Source organism: Protopterus annectens, chromosome 9.part0 (genome assembly GCF_019279795.1).
Source record: "Protopterus annectens isolate FY-2018-M chromosome 9.part0, PAN1.0, whole genome shotgun sequence".
Taxonomy (NCBI): Eukaryota; Metazoa; Chordata; order Ceratodontiformes; family Protopteridae; genus Protopterus; species Protopterus annectens.
In genome coordinates this window covers 572,562,055-572,580,163 of record NC_056743.1, presented here as the reverse complement: position 1 = coordinate 572,580,163, position 18,109 = coordinate 572,562,055, and the positions used below count along the sequence as shown (strand labels likewise).

Below are 18,109 nucleotides of genomic sequence, written 5' to 3'. Positions count from 1 at the left end.
TGGGGGTCAGCATTGATGGGTTGTGTTGTTAAGGGTGGCAACACTAAAGGTATATTTAATATATTGGAGAGATTTCTAGGAGGAAGAGGAGGAGTTTTGTTTTATTAGGGTTAAAAAGGAGTTGATTAGAGGCTAGCCATTTTTCAACAGAGTGCAGAGATTCTTGGGTAAGAGTAAGCACACAGGAGAGATTGTCTGATGTGGAATTAATTCTAGAGTCATCAGCATATTGAATTAGAGAGGAGTTAGGACAGGAGAGATAGAGATTGTTTGTGAAAATGTTAAATAATAGGAGACCAAGGATGGAACCTTGGGGAGCCCCAGTCCAAACTTGGAGGAAAGGGTAGGTTGTGGATACCATCTTACAGACTGTAATCTATTAGACAGAGAGCTAGAGAACCAGGAAAGAGTGGATGTGGAGAAGTTAAGATCAGAGAGTTTGAACAGAAGTAGATTATGAGAGACAGCATCAAAGGCTTTCAAGAGGTTAAGGAATAGACATGATACTAATTTGTTATTGTCTGTAGATCTAGAGATAGATTGTGTAAAAGATATTAGAGCAGTGAATGTACTGTGGTTAGGGCAGAAACCATGCTGGGTTGGGGTGAGGAGATTTTCTTGTAGTAGATGAGCTAGGATCTGTTTATGAATGCATTTTTGAAGAATCTTTGATAGGGGGGAAAGAATAGTGATTGGTCTAAAATTAGAAGGCTCAGTGGAGTTCCCACCTTTATAATGGGGAATGACAGAATTTTTTCCAGATTTCAGGTGCTGTATTTTCATGGATAGATCTGTTGATTAATATGGAGATGGGATATGCAATGCTATCTGCTGCTAGCTTAAAGAAAAAAAGGAGGTAAGTTATCAGCTCATGGGGAGCATGTTTTAAGTTTACTGAGAAGAGATCTAATATAGGCTGTGGGGACCTGTTTAAGAGAGATGCAGTGTTGAAGGGGGATGGGTGGAGAAGCAGAAGGGTGGGTACCGGTGTCTTTTTTGACTAATTTCTGTATGGAGTCAATGAAAAAGGTGTTAAGAAGTATAGCAGTGTCTAAGGCAGAGCTATCAGGGAAAGGTTGGGAGAAGAGGGCTTACCAGGGTACAGGAGCTTGGAGACAGTATTTCAGAACTTTCTGGGGTTAGACTGGAGGTTTTCTTGTGGTTTCAAGTTAAAAAAAAGTTTTATCGATGTTAAGTTGCTTTTTATTTTGATTATGAAGTTACCTATATTTTTGAAGATTTGAAGAGGATTTGATTTTTTCCCCAATTTCTCCAAGCGATATCCTTGTTGTGCATGAAGCTTTGAGTATTTGTGGTAAGCCAAGGAGCATAGTTGACTTTAATTCTGATTGTCCTAACAGGGACTAGGGAGTTTAGTGTATTTAGGAAGATGCTACTGAATTTTAAAATGGCTTCTTCTAGTTAGAGGTCACGAAGGACGGACCAGTTTATTGAAGAAAGAGCACTGTTAAAGTTAACAGGATTGAAATTTGAGAGTTTGACAGTCTTTGTAGTGTTGTGATTTGGAGAAAGATGGGGAATATTGTTGTATAGAGGTGGGGTGGTGGTCATTAATGGAATCAGGTAGAGTGATGGAGTTGTGGTAAAAATGGGGGTAATAAGAGAGAATCCAATCAAGTGTGCTACCTTTATTAGAGTGCTTATTTAGCCAAGTGGTGATATTGATCATTTGGGTGAAGCCATAAAGATTAATGCTAGTATTTGGAGAGTCAGTAGAGTGAGAAGACCAATCAATGTGGACATCACCTACTATGATAGTTACATAGGAGACAGTTTATTAGAGCCAGGCTAGGAAGTGTTCTATGGTAGGGATGTTGTTTCCTGGAGGTATATAGATGGAAGCAATGGCTATGTTTTTGTGATTATTCAATTTGCAGTTAACTATAAGGATTTCAGCTGGGTGTAATGTAGGTGGGGAGATTGATAAAGGGTATAGGGTGATCTGTTCAGAGTACCATGTGGCTACACCACCCCCTTTTTTGATATTCTATCTTGGCATATTATATTGCAGCTTGAGGGTAGAATTTCTTTGTCCAATACCTGGGGTTTTAGCCAGGTCTCAGAGAGGGAGAGTATGTTGAGAAACTGCTGAGCTATCCAGGACTGAAGTAGGGTGACCCTGTTGAGAATACTTTGACTATTGAGAGAGAGTATAGTTAAGTTTTTGGTAGTTTTGGAGATACATGTCTTAGATGATAAAGATAGATTGGAGTGGGAGGTGACAAACTGAGGGGGGAGGAGTTAATGATAGGACCTGAATGGGGATGACTATCTCCAGAGAGTAGTAAGTTAAGTATAGGGATTTTTAGAATTGAGTGTTTTAAGTTATAAAGAAGATATTTTGTCTTTATTTTGGAGGATGTTGAGGTAGGCAAGAATAGTTTTATTTTGGGCTGGTGAGTATTATTGTGGTGGAATAGAGTAGGAGCAATAAGAAATGTATGATTTGTTGAGAGGTGAGCATTTATGTAGGTAATTGTAGGAGGTGGATTAATGTGTGTGATAGTGTGATGGTAGGAGGTGGAGACTGAGAGAAACAGGAGTAGAGATGTAGTTAGCATAAGATGTGACATATTATTTATAGTGGATATAAAAAGTGTACACACCTCTGTTAAAATGCCAGGTTTTTGTAATATATAAAAAATGAGACCACAATAAATCATTTCAAAACTTTTCCCACCTTTAATAGGACCTATAACCTTTAAAATTCAATTGAAAAACAAACAAATCTGTTAAGGGAAAAAATATAAAAAATAAAAAACATACAATAAGCTGGTTGCAGTCTTCTGCGTGGAGACATGCGTGAATGGGCGTGCCTTCATTGAAGGTTGTGCATCAGAGCTGGTAACTCGGTACGTAAAAATCAACTACCAGTCATTAGCGGACCGGAGTTCCGCTGTGGTGACCCCTAACCGGGAAAAGCCGAAGACACAGACAGATAAGTGTGCACACCCTTAAACTAATACTTTGTTGAAACGCCTTTTGATTTAATTACAGCATTCAGTCTTCTTGGGTAGGAGTCTATCAGCATGGCACATCTTGATTTGGCAATATTTACCCACTCTTCCTTGCAAAAGCACTTGAAATCTGTCAGATTTCGAGGGCATCTCTTATGCACATCCCTCTTCAGGTCACCCACAGGTTTTCTATTGGATTTAGGTCTGGGCTCTGGCTGGGCCATTCCAAAACTTTCTTCTGGTGATGCCATTCTTTTGTTGATTTGGATGTATGCTTGGGGTCATTGTTGTGTTGAAAGGTGAAATTCCTCTTCATCTTTCTAGCAGATGCCTGAAGGTTTTGGACAAAAGTGACTGGTATTTGGAACTGTTCATAATTCCCTCCACCTTGACTAAAGCCCCAGCTGAAGAAAAGCAACCCCAAAGCATGATACTGCCACAACCATGCTTCACCATGGGGATGGTGTTCTTTTGGTTATATGAAGTGTTGTTTTTGCACCAAACGTATCCTTTGGAATTGTGGCCAAAAAGTTCAACCTTGGTCTCATCAGACTATAAGACATTTGTTTTGCAAATTTTAGCTGGGCCTGGATGTTTTTCTATGTTAGAAAAGGCTTCTGTCTTGCAACCCTACCCCATAGTCCAGACGTATGGAGAATACGGGAGACTGTTGTCATATGTAGTACACAAGTACTTGCCAGAAATTCCTGCAGCTCCTTCAGTTTTGCTGTAGGTCTCTTGGCAGCCTCTCTGACCAGTTTTCATCTTGTCTTTTTATCAATTTTGGAGGAATGTCCAGCTTTTTTGCAATGTCAGTGTTGTTCCATATTTTCTCCACTATTTGATGACTGTCTTCACTGTGTTCCATGGTATATCCAATGCTGTGGAAATTTTTTTGTACCCTTCTCCTGACTGATACCTTTCAGCAATGAGATCCCTTTGATGCTTTGTAAGCTTTCTGCAAACTATGGCTTTTGCTGTAGCAGGCAACTGAGTAAATGTCAGAAAAATCCTACTAGGACAGCTGAACTTTATTTGGGGTTAATCAGAGTCTCTTTACTTGATGGCAGGTGTGTACCCAAGAAGACTGAATGCTGTAATTAAATCAAAAGGTGCTTCAACAAAGTATTACTTTAAGGGTGTGCACACACAACAAAGTATTAGTTTAAGGGTGTGCACACTTATGCAAACAGCATATTGTATGTTTTTTTTAATTTTTTATAGGTTATAGGTCAGATTAAAGGTGGGAAAAGTTTTGAAATGATTTATTGTGGTCTCATTTTTTTATATCACAAAAACCTGACATTTTAACAGGGGTGTGTACCCTTTTTATATCCACTGTAAATGGGAAGTAGGCAGATAATGTTTAGAAAGCGGAATAGTATAAGGATGATGGTATAAGGATGATGATTAAGTATGAGAAGTAGCATAATAGAGTAGGGAAGGGGTTAATAAATATGAGGGAAGACAGTTTATGTAGATTACGTATAGTAAGGTTGAGAGTAAAGGGCATGTTTATGCAGAAGTAGTAGGAAAGTTGGTGTACAGATTGACAGACTAAGGGGCAGGTTTGAGCAGAAGCAGTAGTAAGGGAGGTGTGGCTATTAGTCTGACAGGAAGTGGAGGTGATAGGATGAATTGAGAGGAAGTAGGGAGTGGCAGGATGGAGTGGTTACCTGCGATAGAGTATAAATTTAGTGTATATGAGCCAGTCCTCTAGAGGGTCCAGAAACAATCAATAAAGCTTATCAGAAAGGGAGGTAAGTATGGTGCACTCAGCCTATGGATAATACATAGTTAGACTAGCTCTCAGTTGGTAGATATAACGTTTGCCTACCACAGAAATCAAATACCATGTACGATGACTATGGGATATGCAGAGATAAACTACAGAGCTAGTAAGTGAAAACAAAAATTGGTAGATCTGGGCATCAAGCAGTAGAGCAGAGTTCACCAATATTCTAGTTATTATACTATCTGGTTGGTTTCCATGGGCATACAGAAGAAAACAGAGGGCACAGGGTATATAACAAGTCTCAAGAACTATCGCTCCACTGCTTTCTTTACTTATGGCCTATTGCATGGAAAAGAATGAGAAAAACAGTTGGGAAATTACTTGCTTTAGGTTTAAGGGGGTGGGGTGAATATCTAGATTGGAGAACAGGTAATAATATACCTTACTGCCCGTCCCTGGAGGCATGCTCGCTTACAGTAGTTAGTAAAGGTAATGCGCATACAGTGTAAAAATATAGAGGTTAAAAACCTATATTGCTTTTTATTATTTTCCTTTTAGAAAAAAAGAGCACAAAATTCAAAGATTCCGTGAGACACAATGTTTCCATTCGTGTTCTGTTAATACTAGCACAGGATACAGCAGGCAGAAAAAGCAACCTTTTCAGTGGTTTAGGGATTGTTTTTTCCTTTTAGAAAAAAAGGAGTTCTAAATGTAAAAGTTCTGTGAGCACACAATGTTTCCGTTCGTGTTCTGTTAACACTAGTGCAAGATACAGCAGGGAGAAAAAGCCACTTTTTCAGTGGTTTAGGGACAGCTGGTGGAGACAATCTAGTATTCGTGTGAGCACACTACACCAGCTGGTCATGATTGTAAAGGAAATGGGTAGTAAAGACTGTCCGCAGTTAGTTATGCATCCTTTCAGCATCCGGATTGCAATTTTCATGGACAAGATATCAAGATAGTGCAAGGTGGATATTTCGTTTTGGGACCATAGAGAGTCTTTTCTATTTTTATTTTATTTTATTTTTATTTATTTATTTATTTTTTTGTAGCTAGAGGAGGTCATTAATGTATGGAGAATATCCAAGTAAAACTTCTGCATTTCACATTTCGAGGAACCATCTGATATGGCTTTAGGTATCTGATAAGGATAACCCATGACTGGTTACCATAGAAGTTATTTAAGGCACATCCCAATGGTACAAGGCCCAGGCCATATTCAAGGCCCAGTAAAGAAAAAATAGTTCCTAGACTGGGTTAACACTCGGTATTCACCTTAAAGCATAAAATGAAAAAGAATAGAAATGAACTGACCATGGCTGATAAAAAATAAATGAAAGTTTAATAAAGTAAGCGCTTTCGCGATAAATAACAAAATCGCTTCTTCAGACTCTAACACACATACATTTTCTGAATTTAAATCATGTCATTGCCAATCAGAGAGCTCCTCCTTCATGACATTAATTAAATCATTAAAATATATATTGTGTTAAAAACAATATAAATTTCACATAAAAGTAAGAACAGCAGTATATAAGCTATTGCATAAAACATTCTATAGTTCCTACAAAATATACAACATAGTTGTTGCTATTATCAGTGTTTTAGGTGCCTTGCTTTCAAAAAAAGTTTTAATGACACTGCACTGTTCAAAGCTGGAAATCTGTCTCCCTTAAGCAATATAATCCATTTTTGTTCTACTTCTTCAACAATGTTACTCATATCCCCTCCCCGGATATTGGGTTCTACTACCTCAAGGGCCATAAAATTAAATACATGTTGTGGACCTGCAGGCTGAACATGTTTTGCCAGAGCACTAGTTTCTTTCATGTTAGTGATATCTCTGAGATGTTCTTGTACACTGCATGTGCAAATAGCTATGCCAACCTAACATTGGTCACATGGGAGATGGATTCACTTCTAAATGGCAGTGATTTTTCCAGTGATGTCCTATGGTACACACGCTTTGTGGATGATTTTTTTTTATTATGGGGAGAAAGTATAGATAGGTTGGAATCTTTTGTTAATTATCTGCATAGTACAACAGATTTCTTAAGATCCACATATCAGTATTCTGAAGATAACATAGACTTTTTGGATGTTAAGGTCCAGGAAAACTCACCACAAGAATCACCACAAGAAATGGTCACTAGTTTATACAGGAAACCAAGCCATAGGAATAGCATTCTACACAAGAATAGTATGCATCCTATTCATGTCCATAAGAACGTAATTAAAAGGCAATTTATGAGAATGAGTAGACTTCACAACACCGCTGATGGCTTACAGAAAGCAGTTACCCTACTAGAAGGTGAATTTAGGGAGAGACGGTATTGTAAGAGAGAGAGAGATAATAGTATTAAAGAAATGTATGAAAGAAGAAACTCTAGAGCGAGACCCTTTTTTCAGCCACTACTCATGATATACAACATATAGATAAGCAGAATACACATAAGGTCAGGCTTCTGATAACTTATTCAAGTGACATTAAAACGTTTTGTGGCATCTTTGAGAAAAATTGGAACATCTTAAGATCTATTGATGAACTGGAAGAGGTGATAGATGATAGACCCAATTTTTCTTTTAAAAATAAAAAATCACTGAAGAGACAACTATGCTATAAAGCAAGCTCTAATAAAAATGATAAGAAATGATATCACAAAGAACAGGGACATTTCCATGTAGAAAATTCATGGCTTGTAATCATATATATAGCAAATTAACCTTTCACCATCCCATCATTAAATCTGACATCAATATAGATTTTTATGCTGACTGTAAGACTCGACATCTAGTATATTTTGGTTTTTGTAGATACTGTCAAGCATTTTATATTGGTAAAACAAATAGGCCCTTTAAGGAACGTTTACAAGAACATCTCAGAGATATCACTAACATGATAGAAACCAGTGCTCTGGCAAAACATGTTCAGTCTGCAGGTCCACAACATGTATTTAATTTTATGGCCCTTGAGGTAGTAGACCCCAATATCCGGGGAGGGGATATGAGTAACATCGTTGAAGAAGTAGAATAAAAATGGATTATATTGCTTAAGCCAGACAGATTTCCAGGTATGAGCAGTGCAATGTCATTAAAACCTTTTTTGAAAGCAAGGCACCTAAAGTACTGATAACATCAACAACTATATTGTATATTTTGTAGAAACTATAGAATGTTTTATGCAATAGGTTATATACTGGTGTTCTTACTTTTATGTGAAATTTATATTGTTTTAAATACAACATATATTTTAATGATTTAATTAATGATGTCATGAAAGAGGAGCTCTCTAACTGGCAATGACATGATTTAAATTCAGAATATGTATGTGTGGTAGGTAGAGTCTGAAGAAGCGATTTGTTATTGCGAAACCGCTTACTTTATTAAACTTTCATTTATTTTTTTTTATCAGCCATGGTCAGTTCATTTCTATTCTTTTACATATTCAAGGTCCTTCTGGAGGGATTATATCACTTAGATGTCATGGTCATTGGATTCCAGGTCTAGGGAGAGGGCTGTTTGGGATGCAGGGTTTAGTCTGTAGCTATTCTAACCAGCAATAGATAAAGTCCAGGGAACCAAATTAATTTCTTCTCCTTTTAAAATTTTCAATGTCTACCCTACTCATTCTTGAATTCCTTAATTGTTTTATACCTTATGGACACTTCTGAAAGACTTATTTTACTCATCTGTCACCGTATCTGAAAAGTTATGCATACACACTACCTTCAGATAATGTTTTGTTTTCATACATCTGCCTTAAAGATTGAATTTACTTAGAATCCATACATTCCCCTAAGGTACTTTAAAGTTTCATTTGTGTTCTTCGTCTGCTTTATTTCTTCCAAATTATTCTTGTTATATAACTTCTGGTACAGACAGTGTACCATTGCTGTTACCTATCACTGAAGGGTTTCTATTCTTTGGGTACTATCCATAAAATGGTTTACTAGGAAAAACTCGCCTCGCCAAATGTTGAGTTGTCAACAGTCAGAATGTGAAATAGTGGCATTATTGATTGTCCTAACTTGTTCTCCTTCTGGACCCATGTTAACGCTTGTTACTGGGTCTAGAACAGTAGGGAGTTTTGCCATTCAGTGTTATGTCAGTGCATGTCAAAGTGTTATGTCACTGCATGTCAGTATTCGACATGGTGACTTTCAGGGAAAGGTTGTGGTGATATATACACTCGAACTTTTGGTTGCTGATATTTTAATATCAAACCCCATAAAATATATGTGCAGTAGGGAAGGGCTGGTACACCACGGAGTGGCATACCAATGTCATATTCAATTCATAAAATGTAAATATTGGGTTAAGGCATCACATGCAGTCTTACTCCACTGTATGGCCATAGTACTGCATGTATGAAACAGAAATGTAAGTGATCACCCTACCTATTCATATGTGATTCACATATACAGCACATTTGGAATAGCAGCTGGTCCCAACAGAGTAAAATATGAGACTGCAGCAGTGTATAATCTGATGGTGTTGATCTTGGCTGCAAAATAATCCTACATCCCTGCTAATATGTTACTAGCATACAGAGCTGAGGAACATACTGGCACTGTTCATAGGAAGTTATTAGGCATGTAGTCAAGATCATTGATGAGCCAAGCTCAATTTCCTAATTACCTTAAAGTAAAATCCTGTTAAGTGACTTACTCATGGTCACACAGTGTCATAGTAGAATACTAGGTTATCGACCCATGGGGCATTTTTAAGCCTAGCACTGCTTCTCAATGGTTTTGTGGGAGTATATATACAGAGAAATGAATGGCTGAGAATTTACAAGACCAGTAGGCAGATAAAGGCTGGGGGAATCAAAGCTGTAACACAGGACGCAGCTTAATAGGGCATAGCCTTGCTCTTTTGTGCTAATTACAGAGGATTACATTTACCTGCAAAAGAGTATCCAAAAGAGTATCCTGTGGGGCAGGCAATCCTGCTACTACAGACATTCTAGTCACAACCTCACAAAGAGATGTGGGAAAGCCACCACATGTTCAAATGATCACTGCTGCATTAGCCTTATAGCCATATTGTTTATATCCTGCATAGGCTATTACAGCTGTCCATCTTCTAAAGCTTATGGGCACCCTCCATATGACCAGACCATTGACAGCTCAAGCAGAGCTGTAGAAAATCAATGGTCTTGGCACCAAGCTCTGCAGTGTTTTCATGTTAACTGTAAGAGGTAGGCTATAGCCTAGAAAGAAAACAATGACTTTTATTTACCTAACACAGTCTACACCATGGCAACAAAAAATACACAAAAAAGGGAGATGGAGGAGGCTACTGCAGCAGTGCAGTGATCATTTGAACATGTACTGCTATAGTAAGCATACTTGCACAATTGCATTATGTTCCCTATTTGATTATTGCTGCAGTAGCCTTAGCTATACAAGTAAAATAGCATAATTTATAAAGACAGAGAGGATCCAGAAGCCACTGGAGAATGGTATTAACAAGGCCTACTCTACCCCAGGAAAAGGATACTAGTTTGCACCACTTTGTAAAACTATGTACAGAGGACCAATCTGTTGCCTCTAGAATATTTCTTGAGTCCACCTCTTTCCAAAAAGTCACAGACAAAGCCAAAACCCTTGAAGAATGTGCCTTGACCCTGCCTGGAATTGACATGTTATGGTGGGAATAACAAAGAGCGATAGCATGTGAAGACCATTCGGAAACTGTCTGCTTTAACACAGGCTGTCTCTTTTTTTCTTACATTTGTAAAAAAACAAATAACTGGTTAGAATTTCTGAAGGTCTTAGCTCTGAGCTGTCTCTGGGGGTTCTATTCATTACATCAAATGAATGGAATTTTGAACCCACTTTTAGCATAAATGAAGGACTAGTTCTCAAAGAAACCCTATTTATTTGGTAAATGAGAAGGCTGAGTCATCATAAGAGCTTGCAAGACAAACACCCTTCTTGCAGAAGTCAAAACAATAAAAAAAAAGTCTTCCATGCTAAGAACCTCAAATCAACCTACTGAGCTGATTCAAATGGAGTCAGAGTTCATTTTTCTAAAAAAAATTATCTCAAGGAGGAGGACCTGTTTTGTAGGTGGGCAAGTATGAAGAACACCTTCAAAAACATGTTGGCATAGGAATGCATTGAAAGCGGGGGATCCATGGGTAGATATACTGAAATGGCCAACAAATGCAAAAGCTTAAGTTACACCCTCTTTCATATCTAACTGCTTAGTTCAATCCCACCAATTATTGAAGAGCCCACATCATTCTGCCTCTCAGTAGTCATCTTGGGATTAGTACTTCTGTTTTGCTCCTAGTGAGAAGAGGAGGAGCATAGGGACATAATTTCCTGCAGACTGCTGATCAACAGAAAGCCTGATAACTTCTTCATAAGTGCCAGCTTGGAATATCTACTTATACTTTGCTCCTGGTGAGAGAAGTAGCACAGTGCATTTATTCCTGTTTCTGATTGGGCAGTGAGTGTCTGTGTCGAACCTTCCTGGATGGCCTGGTTGCTATTCAAGGCATCTACAACAAAAAGGCTACAACAAGCTTACAACCCCTTGCTTAATCTGGGACAATATTTTTGATCACCAAATATCCTGTGGTCTGCTTCTCATCTTGGAACTGGTGCTACTGCTTTGCTTCTGGTGAGAGAAGAAGCAAAGGAACACGGTATCCCAGCACTGTGAAGATGTGTTGAGACCAGCACTAGTAGTAGCCAGGCAGTAGCCAATCAGGTGACTTCCCTCTTTTCATCATTCATGACAAATCTAATTCTTTCTCTTCAGTAAGTACTGCTTGATTAGCTGCTGTCTAACCTAATTTTAGAATATCTCCTTAAATACTTTATCCATAAATCATCAGGTTCTATTTGTTAGCTTCTCTAAGAGTCTGGCAGTGGCCTGTACAGATGCAGATACATTGAGTTGGCATTTTTCCTGTAAAAGCACCCTTGAAGTTTCACCAATACCTAGTCGCACACAGGGCAACTAGTTTGCAGTGAAGTAACAAGCACTGCCCCCAGAGATGGAAACCAGATACTTCTGAAATTACTTTACATTTTCATTGCAACAGTCTAATCAATAAAATAGGACCTGTTGCCATAGATATGAACGTTCCCACTATCTCCTTTACCAGCTTTTTAGATATGGTCATACTGATACAACACAGAAAGCGTCTCATGTTTACTAACAACCAGCTAATTATTGATATGGTATATGAGAGATGCATTTACACAATGTTTCTTGAACAAAGCTCTCACATAAAAATACTCCTAATATTAATCAGGTTGTCAGTAGTACATACACTGCACCATTACACACAATTCAGAAGATACACATAATACACACATATGTTGAGGTACTTAAATGTAATCTTCCTAAACCCCACAGATCTCTTAGACAAACTAAACATAGCAAATACCTTCAGCAGCCCCAAATGCACTCTTTCACAACAACACCCACATAAACTCATAGAGCCACATCTCATGGACCCTCTACTTCTAAGCCTATAAGGCAAGACACCACACAATCCAACATTCCGGTCTTTGGAGACTCCGTTGTGAGACACATGATGTCCATCTCACTAAGCTGAGTTAGAAGAAAGTCAGGGTCAGTTGCTTATCAGGGGCTATGATCTGCTACATTATGCACATGTTCATGTCATTGGATCACAAGTACCAGTATGACTCAGTCATAGTCCATGTGGGTGTTCATGACCGGAGATGTACCTCCTTAGACTATAGGAAGAGAGACATCATGGAGCTCTTGGAATATTATTTGTACAACAGAACACTTGAGTCAACAATGAAGGAAGAAAAACGACCAAACTTTAATACATCACAAGCTAAAATGCTTTCTGTTAAAATTTCATCAGGTGTAAAACAAATAATTGACAGAATTGGGTTACATAAAGCCCAGCACAAACACATGACATTTAAAATATACATCCATTGGTTAAAAATTCTGTCAATTAAATCATTTTACATTTAAAATCAAAGGCTGCTTTTTTTAATTGGCTTCAAAGAGTTATACTCATATTTAAGCCTGGAAAATGAGCTGCAGAAAGCAGGTTTATCATATTATAGTCATCAATTTCTGTCTATAAACTGATATCACCAGCTCTCAGAATATGTGTATCACGGTGGTAAGAGCCTAGCATTGAACAGCATTTTACCTTATTCAAGGATGATGCTACTATATGCATAGAAATGACTGACATTAATAATTGGCTTAGCTTCTAGTGTCATTCTAAGGGAGTACAATATTTGTTGGCATGGAAGGAGATGGTCAGCAGAGCATGCTGATTTCCCAGGGATAGCCTGCACCTCACCCCTCTAGGGTTTCAAATTTTAGCTAAAACATTGTCCTCCCCACACACTGCCTTTGTGGAGTATGACACAAACTGAAAGCACTTCCAACATAGCAAAAGAAACCAAAACAATCTAAACATGTTGCTGCTCAGTGTTATGAGTCTAAACAAAAACACTTCACTTCCTACAAGTTCTCCTCACTCTACTGAATGCTGACACCTCTGCAGATGATGAAACATGGTTTAAAGCCTTGGAGAGCACACCAGCAGTGCAAGGCGATAATGCTGTCTACACATTTAGACCAGCTATTACACAGAGAGGGACTAAAGGTGGAGGTGTCTCAATTTAAATAAATAAATAAATATACCTCAAGGCTGGTCAAACAGAACAATGCACTTGAGCTCCTTCATATTCAAATCACCATAGGCAAACTCCCATACCACTTCCTTGCAATGACACAGGAAACCCATAACATGTATTTAAACTCAACGGAAACACTCACCATGCAACCCAATCCCATATTCATGGGTGACTTTAATTACCTCACTATTAACTGGGTATCATATACAACACCAAATATGTGGGCACACAGATGCCTAGATTTTGTAAACACAAGCCCTGTGGACCAGGTTGTCAATACACTGACCTGGGGGTGCAAACATATTGGATCTGATCCTCACTAATATGGGAGAGTGCTGAACATCTTCTAGTGTAATGTCCTCTCTGGCAAGGTTAAATAACAAAATTGTCTTCTCTGAAGTAAAAATAAAACCTGGAATTCCAGCTAACCTTGGAATGTTCAGGAACAATTCTAAGGCTAACTTCCTACTATTAAGTGATGACCTGTCAAAATTTCAAGCCCCCATAAACCCTGAGAAAACTGCCTATGCAGAACTACTCATAGAAACCCTATACAAGCATGTTAATAGCTGTACCCACCAGGAAGAAGTAAAGCACTAATTCAAAAAACAAGCCACCCTGATGGAATCACAACATCAATAAGCTGTATAACAGGAGGAAGAAAATCATGGCAAAAATTAGGAGGTGCAGCACCTAGCAGGATAAAAGCATTCTCATCAAATAAACAACTTAGAGGACAAATAAAGTCAAGCCAAACTTGAGGTAAATTTGGCCTCCTAGGCCAAGGACAGCCACAAGGCATTCTTTGGCTATGTCCACAACCTGAAAGGCAATACACAATTGTGTATGGAGCTCATTTGCTAATGGAACCACCTATACTGAGACATAGGATATAGCAAACCTGCTGGCTGACAATTTCAGCTGCAACTGTGTAACTCTTCCCCTCATCCTCACCTCAGGAAATACCATTAAATATAACTCCCCCTACTATCACTAGGGAGCAGGCTCTTAATGCTCTGTCTAAAGTCAAGAAAACTGCATCAATAGGCCCAGACAGTATCCCAGGATGCCTTCTAATCAGCATAAAACATGTCCAGCAAACAGACTTTCCGCCTTTTGAATGGAGAACATCAACTATCATCGCTCTGCACAAAGGTGGGCCATCTACAGACCCTAGAAACTACAGACCCATAAGTCTCACTAGTCTCATATGCAAACCCATGGAAAGAATTATCATGGAAATGATCAATAATAATACTATAGGAAACCTCCAGACAAAGGACCCAACCTAATTTGGTTCCGTTAAGGGCAGGCCATGCCTACTCAACCTGCAGGACTTCTATGAGAAGGTTACCAAAGCAATGGACAAGGGAAAAATAGTTCATACTACCTACCTTGACCTGGCCAAGGCATTTGACACAAAACCCCACTCGGGCATAGCTGATAAACTCGAGAGGTTAGGTATAAAACTTTATGTCCAACAGTAGATAGCTAGTTGGCTCACAGACAGGACCCAGGAAGTTAGACTTGGGGAATTCACCTCTGCAAAGAGGTCAGTCACAGGCAAAGGCCCTCAGGGATCAGTCCTGGGTCTGCTCCTATTTGGCATTTACTTCTGTGAAGTTAAGGCCAATGTCAGTGACCTCTGGCTGATTAAATTTGCAGATGATTGTAAATTTGGAGCTGTCATTGAACCCCCCACCAAAACAAGTGTTCTCGAGGAAGAACTGACATAGACAAGTAACTGGCGTCAGAGACATGCACTAAAACTAAATGCCAAGAAATGCAAAATAATATCCTTTGAGAAGTCATCCACCCCAGTAACTATCATATTGACAACACATCCCTAAGAGCTGACCCAATAGTCTGGGACTTGGGGACACAAACAGACAGCAATTTAGCCTTTGACCATCATGTGTTTCTAGTACTGAGGAAATCTTTCCATGTTATGCAACTTATAAACAAAGGTATGACATCTAGGTCCAAAGAGGTCATTTTTTCACTGTATTCAGCAATCATCAGACCTATCAATGAGTACAATGTCCCCTTTGGTATGTACCTAACTAGACTCATACAACACTTGGAATGTCCACAGAGGTTTCTGACTAAAAGAATACAGTGTTCAAATAACATGTCCTGTGCAGACTGCCTTAAGGTCCTATCCCTGTAGTCTGTCTCCTACAAGCTGTTGAGGGTAAATCTATGCCTGGCATACAAGGCATTGTCAGACCCAACCCTGATTGACTTCCTGCATATCCACAAAACAAATAGTACCAGAATACCCATTCTAAAGACTTAAACCTTTCCTGGGATATAAATACGACCTGCTGGAGAGACATGTATGCATCCCAAAGACTGCCCCTTCTCAGGAGCAGGCTCCCACTCTATGTGAAGCAGAGTTCCTCCCTAACCCAATTGAAGTGAAACTTGGACAATTGGATGGGGAACAGGAAATTCAGCCCTGGTTTGACACCTATGTTTCTAATGGACACAGGCAGCCTGTTAATGGTTCATCTCCCAAGCCCCTGCTTACACTTATCTAGGGGGAAAAGTACGAACGCTGATAATCCTAAATCACACCACTGTTTTATTCGTGTAGAATTCCATTAAAAAAAACAACCAAATGCATAAAACTGATACGCGCTTTCATCTTAAGGCACTCTAAGATTTATTCAGATAACAAGAATGCATTCATTCAGCCATTTTATACAAAAAGAAGTCATATGACCATTTTGTGCCAAATTTTTTAAAACGACCTAGTTGTAAAAAACATCAAGTGGTTGCCTATAAATAGTAAAAAGGCATTGCTGCTAAGTAAAATAAATAATATCCAACACTTCATTTTAAAACAACAAAAAAAAAACTTAAAACAAACAAGTGTCTTTAAACTTTGATAACCTTTTAGCTTCAAAATACTGTTTGTAATTGTAACACAGTTTAAACCAGAACAGTTGTGTGCATTCAGAGATAATTGCCATAGGAGTTCTTTCCTTTCCAAGAATAACCCCCAAGGACCACCTGTAGGGTTTTGTACTCAGTTCTGCAAGCACAATACATTTAAAAGTGTGGTCTGGGAAAGTGCTGAGATGTCTAAACAAGGCATTAACTTTATTGGCTGTTCTAACAGCATAAGACAGTTGTACATTCTTTCTTTAAGTGTCCGTTCGGTTTTGTAAAATGCTGTGCATTTCGGCACAAGCCAGCATATACAACTCCTTTTGTCAGGCAATTAAACGTAGCACTAATCCTGCAAGTTTGCCCATTAATAAGACACATGTTAGTACACAATATGGGCAAGATTCAATAAAGCATGCACTAAGTGTACATTGTTCTGAGTGAACAGACAACACAGACAGAACGCATACCTTCTTCCTCATTTTAATATTGCTAGGGATTCATCACGGTTACACAAAGTGTAGACTACATGTACACTTAGTGTCATCTTTCTGAGTGACTATAAAGCACAAAAAATGGGATAAGAATTTTATTGAATACATATCATGTACACTTAGTGTAGGCTTTATTGAATCTGGCTCTATATCTTTACAAAATTTACATGTTCCACATCTAAACATTCCATTGTCGTGTGTGTTATGTACGTGTTTGTGGTTGGTTTCAAAGAAGTGTTTTATATTAGTGCCTCTTCTATAAGTAAAAGTTGGTTTATTATTTAACTTTCATTCTGAGTCGAAGCATTCATGTGCAATAAACCAATTCTTGTTCAGTACTCATCTAATAAATCAGTGGTCATTTGAATACACACTGATAAAACTACAATTATAGAGGGGTTTACTCTCAGGAGTAACTAAAACATCACTAGAATTAATACTGTAGTCTTCCTGGTGCACGTCTCTAGTCCCTAATAAAATCGGCTTATATATATTGCGTCTTCCTTTGTAAACCTCCTCATCCATAGAGTTATTAATAAAAGACTCAGGATAACCCTTTCTTAGGAATATGTTCTTAAGAGTGTTGCACTCATCTAGAAAACTATTATTGAAGTCATTTCGGCCGCTCGAACAAACTGGCCCTTGACTACAGCCTTTTTTTTGGTTGACTGGATAGGTGCTAGAATAATGAAGAAATGAATTACAATGGGTGGGCTTCCTGTAGATTGTGGAAACTAATCTTTTATTTATGTAGTCTTTGGTAAGTTTCATATCTAAGTGTGAAATGCAATCTCTGTCCCCCTCATGGGTAAACTGTAAGAACTCTGCAGCGCTATTAATGTATTCCAAGAACACTGGTATGCTCTCCAGGTCACCTTTCCAGAAAATAAATTATGCCATCAAGGTACCTCGTATAGCGGTACCAAGAATTTTTAAAGATACTATTCAGAACATATCTTTCTTCCCATTTAACCATTACTGCGTTTGCATACAGTGGTGTACAGACTGCTCCCATCACTACCCCTCTTTTTTTTTTGCAGGAAGTATTGGTTGTCAAAAGTTAAGTAGTTGTTGTGCAACACTAACTCCAGTAGTTGTGTAAACACATTTGCTCTGTCTTGGGGAAAATTTGCATGCTTGTAGAGAAAGTCGATAAACCAAAGTGTGCCTACATCACGAGGGATCGTGGTGTATATGTCTTTCACATCTATGGTTAGGAAAATCATTGTGTCTTCAAATATTAAGTGGTTACATTGTTTCTAAAAATGACCAGGAATCCTTAAATAGGCGGTCTGTACCTAAAATCGTCTTTTTTAAATGGTGGTCCAGAAACTTAGCCAGAGGAGAAGT

The 18,109-nt window shown here is 38.5% G+C and overlaps 1 protein-coding gene across 1 annotated transcript in view; it reads right to left on the bottom strand.

Moving 5' to 3' along the window:
• LOC122811333 (dihydropyrimidinase-related protein 2-like) overlaps positions 1-18,109 on the bottom strand; it is a gene marked incomplete in the record, with an annotated part of 957,963 nt that overhangs the window by 823,170 nt on the left and 116,684 nt on the right.